This window comes from Haliotis rufescens, unplaced genomic scaffold, assembly GCF_023055435.1.
Source record: "Haliotis rufescens isolate VD_foot unplaced genomic scaffold, xgHalRufe1.0.p SCAF_132, whole genome shotgun sequence".
NCBI classification, from domain to species: domain Eukaryota; kingdom Metazoa; phylum Mollusca; class Gastropoda; order Lepetellida; family Haliotidae; genus Haliotis; species Haliotis rufescens.
The window spans coordinates 204,233-217,652 of NW_025963816.1; positions in this window are offsets into that span (position 1 = coordinate 204,233).

The window sequence follows — 13,420 nt, forward strand, 5'->3', positions numbered from 1 at the left end:
GTGCTACCGCACGTGCATGTGCGACACCATTGTGGTTATTTTAACACAGTTGGATAGCCAATGTGACCCTTTCAATGTTTCAAAAAGATTTCAAAAGATTTGGTCATTGCAAAGTGTTTCGAAAGACATGCACATTTACTCCTCAAACGAAAATTGGCTCGTTTCTCAAACACTCAAGGTAGAACCATGTTTTTTCCATTTGATGGCTTGGAAGTTCTTTTGCTGGAGAGGTGAAAAAGACATTTTTCTTAAATATTAAGCGAATTTAGTGCATGATGGCTTGTTAGAAAGCTCTTGAAATTCTTAGACGTTTGATACCAAATCCGACACACCTATAAGGGGTCGTTAGGGAAATACAACTGTTTGAAGGTGTCCAAATTGACGTCAGAGGCCTCTGTTAGGCTGCTACCGCACGTGCATGCGCGACACCATTGTGGTTATTTTAACACAGTTGGATAGCCAATGTAACCCTTTCAATGTTTCCAAAAGATTTGAAAAGATTTGGTCACTGCAAAGTGTTTCAAAAGATATGCACATTTACGCCTAAAACGAAAATTGGCGCGTTTCTCAAACACTCAAGGTAGAACCATGTTTTTTTTATTTGCTGACTTGGAAGTCCTTTTGCTGGAGAGGTGAAAAAGACATTTTTCTTAAATATTAAGCGATTTTAGTGCATGATGGCTCGTTGGAAAGCTCTTGAAATTCTAAGACGTTTGATACCAAATCCGACACACCTATAAGGGGTCGTTAGGGAAATACAACTGTTTGAAGGTGTCCAAATTGACGTCAGAGGCGTCTGTTAGGGTGCTACCGCACGTGCATGCGCGACACCATTGTGGTTATTTTAACACAGTTGGATAGCCAATGTAACCCTTTCAATGTTTCCAAAAGATTTGAAAAGATTTGGTCACTGCAAAGTGTTTCAAAAGACATGCACATTTACTCCTAAAACGAAAATTGGCGCGTTTCTCAAACACTCCAGGTAGAACCGTGTCTTTTCCATTTGCTGGCTTGGAAGTCCTTTTGCTGGAGGGGTGAAAAAGACATTTTTCTTAAATATTAAGCGATTTTAGTGCATGATGGCTCGTTGGAAAGCTCTTGAAATTCTAAGACGTTTGATACCAAATCCGACACACCTATAAGGGGTCGTTAGGGAAATACAACTGTTTGAATGTGTCCAAATTGACGTCAGAGGCCTCTGTTAGGCTGCTACCGCACGTGCATGCGCGACACCATTGTGGTTATTTTAACACAGTTGGATAGCCAATGTAACCCTTTCAATGTTTCAAAAAGATTTGAAAAGATTTGGTCACTGCAAAGTGTTTCAAAAGATATGCACATTTACGCCAAAAACGAAAATTGGCGCGTTTCTCAAACACTCCAGGTAGAACCATGTTTTATTTATTTGCTGACTTGGAAGTCCTTTTGCTGGAGAGGTGAAAAAGACATTTTTCTTAAATATTAAGCGATTTTAGTGCATGATGGCTCGTTGGAAAGCTCTTGAAATTCTAAGACGTTTGATACCAAATCCGACACACCTATAAGGGGTCGTTAGGGAAATACAACTGTTTGAAGGTGTCCAAATTGACGTCAGAGGCCTCTGTTAGGGTGCTACCGCACGTGCATGCGCGACACCATTGTGGTTATTTTAACACAGTTGGATAGCCAATGTAACCCTTTCAATGTTTCCAAAAGATTTGAAAAGATTTAGTCACTGCAAAGTGTTTCAAAAGACATGCACATTTACTCCTAAAACGAAAATTGGCGCGTTTTTCAAACACTCCAGGTAGAACCATGTCTTTTCCATTTGCTGGCTTGGAAGTCCTTTTGCTGGAGGGGTGAAAAAGACATTTTTCTTAAATATTAAGCGATTTTAGTGCATGATGGCTCGTTGGAAAGCTCTTGAAATTCTAAGACGTTTGATACCAAATCCGACACACCTATAAGGGGTCGTTAGGGAAATACAACTGTTTGAAGGTGTCCAAATTGACGTCAGAGGCGTCTGTTAGGGTGCTACCGCACGTGCATGCGCGACACCATTGTGGTTATTTTAACACAGTTGGATAGCCAATGTAACCCTTTCAATGTTTCCAAAAGATTTGAAAAGATTTGGTCACTGCAAAGTGTTTCAAAAGACATGCACATTTACTCCTAAAACGAAAATTGGCGCGTTTCTCAAACACTCCAGGTAGAACCATGTCTTTTCCATTTGCTGGCTTGGAAGTCCTTTTGCTGGAGAGGTGAAAAAGACATTTTTCTTAAATATTAAGCGATTTTAGTGCATGATGGCTCGTTGGAAAGCTCTTGAAATTCTAAGACGTTTAAAACCAAATCCGACACACCTTTAAGGGGTCGTTAGGGAAATACAACTGTTTGAAGGTGTCCAAATTGACGTCAGAGGCGTCTGTTAGGGTGCTACCGCACGTGCATGCGCGACACCATTGTGGTTATTTTAACACAGTTGGATAGCCAATGTAACCCTTTCAATGTTTCCAAAAGATTTGAAAAGATTTGGTCACTGCAAAGTGTTTCAAAAGACATGCACATTTACTCCTAAAACGAAAATTGGTCGTTTCTCAAACACTCAAGGTAGAACCGTGTCTTTTCCATTTGCTGGCTTGGAAGTCCTTTCGCTGGAGGGGTGAAAAAAAGACATTTTTCTTAAATATTAAGCGATTTTAGTGCATGATGGCTCGTTGGAAAGCTCTTGAAATTCTAAGACGTTTGATACCAAATCCGACACACCTATAAGGGGTCGTTAGGGAAATACAACTGTTTGAATGTGTCCAAATTGACGTCAGAGGCCTCTGTTAGGGTGCTACCGCACGTGCATGCGCGACACCATTGTGGTTATTTTAACACAGTTGGATAGCCAATGTAACCCTTTCAATGTTTCCAAAAGATTTGAAAAGATTTGGTCACTGCAAAGTGTTTCAAAAGACATGCACATTTACTCCTAAAACGAAAATTGGTCGTTTCTCAAACACTCCAGGTAGAACCGTGTCTTTTCCATTTGCTGGCTTGGAAGTCCTTTCGCTGGAGGGGTGAAAAAAAGACATTTTTCTTAAATATTAAGCGATTTTAGTGCATGATGGCTCGTTGGAAAGCTCTTGAAATTCTAAGACGTTTGATACTAAATCCGACACACCTATAAGGGGTCGTTAGGGAAATACAACTGTTTGAAGGTGTCCAAATTGACGTCAGAGGCGTCTGTTAGGGTGCTACCGCACGTGCATGCGCGACACCATTGTGGTTATTTTAACACAGTTGGATAGCCAATGTAACCCTTTCAATGTTTCCAAAAGATTTGAAAAGATTTGGTCACTGCAAAGTGTTTCAAAAGACATGCACATTTACTCCTAAAACGAAAATTGGCGCGTTTCTCAAACACTCCAGGTAGAACCGTGTCTTTTCCATTTGCTGGCTTGGAAGTCCTTTTGCTGGAGGGGTGAAAAAGACATTTTTCTTAAATATTAAGCGATTTTAGTGCATGATGGCTCGTTGGAAAGCTCTTGAAATTCTAAGACGTTTGATACCAAATCCGACACACCTATAAGGGGTCGTTAGGGAAATACAACTGTTTGAAGGTGTCCAAATTGACGTCAGAGGCGTCTGTTAGGGTGCTACCGCACGTGCATGCGCGACACCATTGTGGTTATTTTAACACAGTTGGATAGCCAATGTAACCCTTTCAATGTTTCCAAAAGATTTGAAAAGATTTGGTCACTGCAAAGTGTTTCAAAAGACATGCACATTTACTCCTAAAACGAAAATTGGTCGTTTCTCAAACACTCCAGGTAGAACCGTGTCTTTTCCATTTGCTGGCTTGGAAGTCCTTTCGCTGGAAGGGTGAAAAAAAGACATTTTTCTTAAATATTAAGCGATTTTAGTGCATGATGGCTCGTTGGAAAGCTCTTGAAATTCTAAGACGTTTAAAACCAAATCCGACACACCTTTAAGGGGTCGTTAGGGAAATACAACTGTTTGAAGGTGTCCAAATTGACGTCAGAGGCGTCTGTTAGGGTGCTACCGCACGTGCATGCGCGACACCATTGTGGTTATTTTAACACAGTTGGATAGCCAATGTAACCCTTTCAATGTTTCCAAAAGATTTGAAAAGATTTGGTCACTGCAAAGTGTTTCAAAAGACATGCACATTTACTCCTAAAACGAAAATTGGTCGTTTCTCAAACACTCAAGGTAGAACCGTGTCTTTTCCATTTGCTGGCTTGGAAGTCCTTTCGCTGGAGGGGTGAAAAAAAGACATTTTTCTTAAATATTAAGCGATTTTAGTGCATGATGGCTCGTTGGAAAGCTCTTGAAATTCTAAGACGTTTGATACCAAATCCGACACACCTATAAGGGGTCGTTAGGGAAATACAACTGTTTGAATGTGTCCAAATTGACGTCAGAGGCCTCTGTTAGGGTGCTACCGCACGTGCATGCGCGACACCATTGTGGTTATTTTAACACAGTTGGATAGCCAATGTAACCCTTTCAATGTTTCCAAAAGATTTGAAAAGATTTGGTCACTGCAAAGTGTTTCAAAAGACATGCACATTTACTCCTAAAACGAAAATTGGTCGTTTCTCAAACACTCCAGGTAGAACCGTGTCTTTTCCATTTGCTGGCTTGGAAGTCCTTTCGCTGGAGGGGTGAAAAAAAGACATTTTTCTTAAATATTAAGCGATTTTAGTGCATGATGGCTCGTTGGAAAGCTCTTGAAATTCTAAGACGTTTGATACTAAATCCGACACACCTATAAGGGGTCGTTAGGGAAATACAACTGTTTGAAGGTGTCCAAATTGACGTCAGAGGCGTCTGTTAGGGTGCTACCGCACGTGCATGCGCGACACCATTGTGGTTATTTTAACACAGTTGGATAGCCAATGTAACCCTTTCAATGTTTCCAAAAGATTTGAAAAGATTTGGTCACTGCAAAGTGTTTCAAAAGACATGCACATTTACTCCTAAAACGAAAATTGGCGCGTTTCTCAAACACTCCAGGTAGAACCGTGTCTTTTCCATTTGCTGGCTTGGAAGTCCTTTTGCTGGAGAGGTGAAAAAGACATTTTTCTTAAATATTAAGCGATTTTAGTGCATGATGGCTCGTTGGAAAGCTCTTGAAATTCTAAGACGTTTGATACCAAATCCGACACACCTATAAGGGGTCGTTAGGGAAATACAACTGTTTGAAGGTGTCCAAATTGACGTCAGAGGCGTCTGTTAGGGTGCTACCGCACGTGCATGCGCGACACCATTGTGGTTATTTTAACACAGTTGGATAGCCAATGTAACCCTTTCAATGTTTCCAAAAGATTTGAAAAGATTTGGTCACTGCAAAGTGTTTCAAAAGACATGCACATTTACTCCTAAAACGAAAATTGGTCGTTTCTCAAACACTCCAGGTAGAACCGTGTCTTTTCCATTTGCTGGCTTGGAAGTCCTTTCGCTGGAAGGGTGAAAAAAAGACATTTTTCTTAAATATTAAGCGATTTTAGTGCATGATGGCTCGTTGGAAAGCTCTTGAAATTCTAAGACGTTTGATACCAAATCCGACACACCTATAAGGGGTCGTTAGGGAAATACAACTGTTTGAAGGTGTCCAAATTGACGTCAGAGGCCTCTGTTAGGGTGCTACCGCACGTGCATGCGCGACACCATTGTGGTTATTTTAACACAGTTGGATAGCCAATGTAACCCTTTCAATGTTTCCAAAAGATTTGAAAAGATTTAGTCACTGCAAAGTGTTTCAAAAGACATGCACATTTACTCCTAAAACGAAAATTGGCGCGTTTCTCAAACACTCCAGGTAGAACCGTGTCTTTTCCATTTGCTGGCTTGGAAGTCCTTTTGCTGGAGGGGTGAAAAAGACATTTTTCTTAAATATTAAGCGATTTTAGTGCATGATGGCTCGTTGGAAAGCTCTTGAAATTCTAAGACGTTTGATACCAAATCCGACACACCTATAAGGGGTCGTTAGGGAAATACAACTGTTTGAAGGTGTCCAAATTGACGTCAGAGGCGTCTGTTAGGGTGCTACCGCACGTGCATGCGCGACACCATTGTGGTTATTTTAACACAGTTGGATAGCCAATGTAACCCTTTCAATGTTTCCAAAAGATTTGAAAAGATTTGGTCACTGCAAAGTGTTTCAAAAGACATGCACATTTACTCCTAAAACGAAAATTGGTCGTTTCTCAAACACTCCAGGTAGAACCGTGTCTTTTCCATTTGCTGGCTTGGAAGTCCTTTCGCTGGAAGGGTGAAAAAAAGACATTTTTCTTAAATATTAAGCGATTTTAGTGCATGATGGCTCGTTGGAAAGCTCTTGAAATTCTAAGACGTTTGATACCAAATCCGACACACCTATAAGGGGTCGTTAGGGAAATACAACTGTTTGAAGGTGTCCAAATTGACGTCAGAGGCCTCTGTTAGGGTGCTACCGCACGTGCATGCGCGACACCATTGTGGTTATTTTAACACAGTTGGATAGCCAATGTAACCCTTTCAATGTTTCCAAAAGATTTGAAAAGATTTAGTCACTGCAAAGTGTTTCAAAAGACATGCACATTTACTCCTAAAACGAAAATTGGCGCGTTTCTCAAACACTCCAGGTAGAACCGTGTCTTTTCCATTTGCTGGCTTGGAAGTCCTTTTGCTGGAGGGGTGAAAAAGACATTTTTCTTAAATATTAAGCGATTTTAGTGCATGATGGCTCGTTGGAAAGCTCTTGAAATTCTAAGACGTTTGATACTAAATCCGACACACCTATAAGGGGTCGTTAGGGAAATACAACTGTTTGAAGGTGTCCAAATTGACGTCAGAGGCGTCTGTTAGGGTGCTACCGCACGTGCATGCGCGACACCATTGTGGTTATTTTAACACAGTTGGATAGCCAATGTAACCCTTTCAATGTTTCCAAAAGATTTGAAAAGATTTGGTCACTGCAAAGTGTTTCAAAAGACATGCACATTTACTCCTAAAACGAAAATTGGCGCGTTTCTCAAACACTCCAGGTAGAACCGTGTCTTTTCCATTTGCTGGCTTGGAAGTCCTTTTGCTGGAGGGATGAAAAAGACATTTTTCTTAAATATTAAGCGATTTTAGTGCATGATGGCTCGTTGGAAAGCTCTTGAAATTCTAAGACGTTTGATACCAAATCCGACACACCTATAAGGGGTCGTTAGGGAAATACAACTGTTTGAAGGTGTCCAAATTGACGTCAGAGGCCTCTGTTAGGGTGCTACCGCACGTGCATGCGCGACACCATTGTGGTTATTTTAACACAGTTGGATAGCCAATGTAACCCTTTCAATGTTTCCAAAAGATTTGAAAAGATTTGGTCACTGCAAAGTGTTTCAAAAGACATGCACATTTACTCCTAAAACGAAAATTGGCGCGTTTCTGAAACACTTCAGGTAGAACCGTGTCTTTTCCATTTGCTGGCTTGGAAGTCCTTTTGCTGGAGGGGTGAAAAAGACATTTTTCTTAAATATTAAGCGATTTTAGTGCATGATGGCAAGTTGGAAAGCTCTTGAAATTCTAAGACGTTTGATACCAAATCCGACACACCTATAAGGGGTCGTTAGGGAAATACAACTGTTTGAAGGTGTCCAAATTGACGTCAGAGGCGTCTGTTAGGGTGCTACCGCACGTGCATGCGCGACACCATTGTGGTTATTTTAACACAGTTGGATAGCCAATGTAACCCTTTCAATGTTTCCAAAAGATTTGAAAAGATTTAGTCACTGCAAAGTGTTTCAAAAGACATGCACATTTACTCCTAAAACGAAAATTGGCGCGTTTTTCAAACACTCCAGGTAGAACCATGTCTTTTCCATTTGCTGGCTTGGAAGTCCTTTTGCTGGAGAGGTGAAAAAGACATTTTTCTTAAATATTAAGCGATTTTAGTGCATGATGGCTCGTTGGAAAGCTCTTGAAATTCTAAGACGTTTGATACCAAATCCGACACACCTATAAGGGGTTGTTAGGGAAATACAACTGTTTGAAGGTGTCCAAATTGACGTCAGAGGCCTCTGTTAGGGTGCTACCGCACGTGCATGCGCGACACCATTGTGGTTATTTTAACACAGTTGGATAGCCAATGTAACCCTTTCAATGTTTCCAAAAGATTTGAAAAGATTTGGTCACTGCAAAGTGTTTCAAAAGACATGCACATTTACTCCTAAAACGAAAATTGGCGCGTTTCTCAAACACTCCAGGTAGAACCATGTTTTTTCCATTTGCTGGCTTGGAAGTCCTTTTGCTGGAGAGGTGAAAAAGACATTTTTCTTAAATATTAAGCGATTTTAGTGCATGATGGCTCGTTGGAAAGCTCTTGAAATTCTAAGACGTTTGATACCAAATCCGACACACCTATAAGGGGTCGTTAGGGAAATACAACTGTTTGAAGGTGTCCAAATTGACGTCAGAGGCGTCTGTTAGGGTGCTACCGCACGTGCATGCGCGACACCATTGTGGTTATTTTAACACAGTTGGATAGCCAATGTAACCCTTTCAATGTTTCCAAAAGATTTGAAAAGATTTGGTCACTGCAAAGTGTTTCAAAAGACATGCACATTTACTCCTAAAACGAAAATTGGTCGTTTCTCAAACACTCCAGGTAGAACCGTGTCTTTTCCATTTGCTGGCTTGGAAGTCCTTTCGCTGGAGGGGTGAAAAAAAGACATTTTTCTTAAATATTAAGCGATTTTAGTGCATGATGGCTCGTTGGAAAGCTCTTGAAATTCTAAGACGTTTGATACCAAATCCGACACACCTATAAGGGGTCGTTAGGGAAATACAACTGTTTGAATGTGTCCAAATTGACGTCAGAGGCCTCTGTTAGGGTGCTACCGCACGTGCATGCGCGACACCATTGTGGTTATTTTAACACAGTTGGATAGCCAATGTAACCCTTTCAATGTTTCCAAAAGATTTGAAAAGATTTGGTCACTGCAAAGTGTTTCAAAAGACATGCACATTTACTCCTAAAACGAAAATTGGTCGTTTCTCAAACACTCAAGGTAGAACCGTGTCTTTTCCATTTGCTGGCTTGGAAGTCCTTTCGCTGGAGGGGTGAAAAAAAGACATTTTTCTTAAATATTAAGCGATTTTAGTGCATGATGGCTCGTTGGAAAGCTCTTGAAATTCTAAGACGTTTGATACTAAATCCGACACACCTATAAGGGGTCGTTAGGGAAATACAACTGTTTGAAGGTGTCCAAATTGACGTCAGAGGCGTCTGTTAGGGTGCTACCGCACGTGCATGCGCGACACCATTGTGGTTATTTTAACACAGTTGGATAGCCAATGTAACCCTTTCAATGTTTCCAAAAGATTTGAAAAGATTTGGTCACTGCAAAGTGTTTCAAAAGACATGCACATTTACTCCTAAAACGAAAATTGGCGCGTTTCTCAAACACTCCAGGTAGAACCGTGTCTTTTCCATTTGCTGGCTTGGAAGTCCTTTTGCTGGAGGGGTGAAAAAGACATTTTTCTTAAATATTAAGCGATTTTAGTGCATGATGGCAAGTTGGAAAGCTCTTGAAATTCTAAGACGTTTGATACCAAATCCGACACACCTATAAGGGGTCGTTAGGGAAATACAACTGTTTGAAGGTGTCCAAATTGACGTCAGAGGCGTCTGTTAGGGTGCTACCGCACGTGCATGCGCGACACCATTGTGGTTATTTTAACACAGTTGGATAGCCAATGTAACCCTTTCAATGTTTCCAAAAGATTTGAAAAGATTTGGTCACTGCAAAGTGTTTCAAAAGACATGCACATTTACTCCTAAAACGAAAATTGGTCGTTTCTCAAACACTCCAGGTAGAACCGTGTCTTTTCCATTTGCTGGCTTGGAAGTCCTTTCGCTGGAGGGGTGAAAAAAAGACATTTTTCTTAAATATTAAGCGATTTTAGTGCATGATGGCTCGTTGGAAAGCTCTTGAAATTCTAAGACGTTTGATACTAAATCCGACACACCTATAAGGGGTCGTTAGGGAAATACAACTGTTTGAAGGTGTCCAAATTGACGTCAGAGGCGTCTGTTAGGGTGCTACCGCACGTGCATGCGCGACACCATTGTGGTTATTTTAACACAGTTGGATAGCCAATGTAACCCTTTCAATGTTTCCAAAAGATTTGAAAAGATTTGGTCACTGCAAAGTGTTTCAAAAGACATGCACATTTACTCCTAAAACGAAAATTGGCGCGTTTCTCAAACACTCCAGGTAGAACCGTGTCTTTTCCATTTGCTGGCTTGGAAGTCCTTTTGCTGGAGGGATGAAAAAGACATTTTTCTTAAATATTAAGCGATTTTAGTGCATGATGGCTCGTTGGAAAGCTCTTGAAATTCTAAGACGTTTGATACCAAATCCGACACACCTATAAGGGGTCGTTAGGGAAATACAACTGTTTGAAGGTGTCCAAATTGACGTCAGAGGCGTCTGTTAGGGTGCTACCGCACGTGCATGCGCGACACCATTGTGGTTATTTTAACACAGTTGGATAGCCAATGTAACCCTTTCAATGTTTCCAAAAGATTTGAAAAGATTTGGTCACTGCAAAGTGTTTCAAAAGACATGCACATTTACTCCTAAAACGAAAATTGGTCGTTTCTCAAACACTCCAGGTAGAACCGTGTCTTTTCCATTTGCTGGCTTGGAAGTCCTTTCGCTGGAGGGGTGAAAAAAAGACATTTTTCTTAAATATTAAGCGATTTTAGTGCATGATGGCTCGTTGGAAAGCTCTTGAAATTCTAAGACGTTTGATACTAAATCCGACACACCTATAAGGGGTCGTTAGGGAAATACAACTGTTTGAAGGTGTCCAAATTGACGTCAGAGGCGTCTGTTAGGGTGCTACCGCACGTGCATGCGCGACACCATTGTGGTTATTTTAACACAGTTGGATAGCCAATGTAACCCTTTCAATGTTTCCAAAAGATTTGAAAAGATTTGGTCACTGCAAAGTGTTTCAAAAGACATGCACATTTACTCCTAAAACGAAAATTGGCGCGTTTCTCAAACACTCCAGGTAGAACCGTGTCTTTTCCATTTGCTGGCTTGGAAGTCCTTTTGCTGGAGGGATGAAAAAGACATTTTTCTTAAATATTAAGCGATTTTAGTGCATGATGGCTCGTTGGAAAGCTCTTGAAATTCTAAGACGTTTGATACCAAATCCGACACACCTATAAGGGGTCGTTAGGGAAATACAACTGTTTGAAGGTGTCCAAATTGACGTCAGAGGCCTCTGTTAGGGTGCTACCGCACGTGCATGCGCGACACCATTGTGGTTATTTTAACACAGTTGGATAGCCAATGTAACCCTTACAATGTTTCCAAAAGATTTGAAAAGATTTGGTCACTGCAAAGTGTTTCAAAAGACATGCACATTTACTCCTAAAACGAAAATTGGCGCGTTTCTCAAACACTCCAGGTAGAACCATGTCTTTTCCATTTGCTGGCTTGGAAGTCCTTTTGCTGGAGGGGTGAAAAAGACATTTTTCTTAAATATTAAGCGATTTTAGTGCATGATGGCTCGTTGGAAAGCTCTTGAAATTCTAAGACGTTTGATACCAAATCCGACACACCTATAAGGGGTCGTTAGGGAAATACAACTGTTTGAAGGTGTCCAAATTGACGTCAGAGGCCTCTGTTAGGGTGCTACCGCACGTGCATGCGCGACACCATTGTGGTTATTTTAACACAGTTGGATAGCCAATGTAACCCTTTCAATGTTTCCAAAAGATTTGAAAAGATTTGGTCACTGCAAAGTGTTTCAAAAGACATGCACATTTACTCCTAAAACGAAAATTGGCGCGTTTCTCAAACACTCCAGGTAGAACCATGTCTTTTCCATTTGCTGGCTTGGAAGTCCTTTTGCTGGAGAGGTGAAAAAGACATTTTTCTTAAATATTAAGCGATTTTAGTGCATGATGGCTCGTTGGAAAGCTCTTGAAATTCTAAGACGTTTGATACCAAATTCGACACACCTATAAGGGGTCGTTAGGGAAATACAACTGTTTGAAGGTGTCCAAATTGACGTCAGAGGCGTCTGTTAGGGTGCTACCGCACGTGCATGCGCGACACCATTGTGGTTATTTTAACACAGTTGGATAGCCAATGTAACCCTTTCAATGTTTCCAAAAGATTTGAAAAGATTTGGTCACTGCAAAGTGTTTCAAAAGACATGCACATTTACTCCTAAAACGAAAATTGGTCGTTTCTCAAACACTCAAGGTAGAACCGTGTCTTTTCCATTTGCTGGCTTGGAAGTCCTTTCGCTGGAGGGGTGAAAAAAAGACATTTTTCTTAAATATTAAGCGATTTTAGTGCATGATGGCTCGTTGGAAAGCTCTTGAAATTCTAAGACGTTTGATACCAAATCCGACACACCTATAAGGGGTCGTTAGGGAAATACAACTGTTTGAAGGTGTCCAAATTGACGTCAGAGGCGTCTGTTAGGGTGCTACCGCACGTGCATGCGCGACACCATTGTGGTTATTTTAACACAGTTGGATAGCCAATGTAACCCTTTCAATGTTTCCAAAAGATTTGAAAAGATTTGGTCACTGCAAAGTGTTTCAAAAGACATGCACATTTACTCCTAAAACGAAAATTGGCGCGTTTCTCAAACACTCCAGGTAGAACCGTGTCTTTTCCATTTGCTGGCTTGGAAGTCCTTTTGCTGGAGGGGTGAAAAAGACATTTTTCTTAAATATTTAAGCGATTTTAGTGCATGATGGCTCGTTGGAAAGCTCTTGAAATTCTAAGACGTTTGATACCAAATCCGACACACCTATAAGGGGTCGTTAGGGAAATACAACTGTTTGAAGGTGTCCAAATTGACGTCAGAGGCCTCTGTTAGGGAACTACCGCACGTGCATGCGCGACACCATTGTGGTTATTTTAACACAGTTGGATAGCCAATGTAACCCTTTCAATGTTTCCAAAAGATTTGAAAAGATTTGGTCACTGCAAAGTGTTTCAAAAGACATGCACATTTACTCCTAAAACGAAAATTGGCGCGTTTCTCAAACACTCCAGGTAGAACCATGTCTTTTCCATTTGCTGGCTTGGAAGTCCTTTTGCTGGAGAGGTGAAAAAGACATTTTTCTTAAATATTAAGCGATTTTAGTGCATGATGGCTCGTTGGAAAGCTCTTGAAATTCTAAGACGTTTGATACCAAATTCGACACACCTATAAGGGGTCGTTAGGGAAATACAACTGTTTGAAGGTGTCCAAATTGACGTCAGAGGCGTCTGTTAGGGTGCTACCGCACGTGCATGCGCGACACCATTGTGGTTATTTTAACACAGTTGGATAGCCAATGTAACCCTTTCAATGTTTCCAAAAGATTTGAAAAGATTTGGTCACTGCAAAGTGTTTCAAAAGACATGCACATTTACTC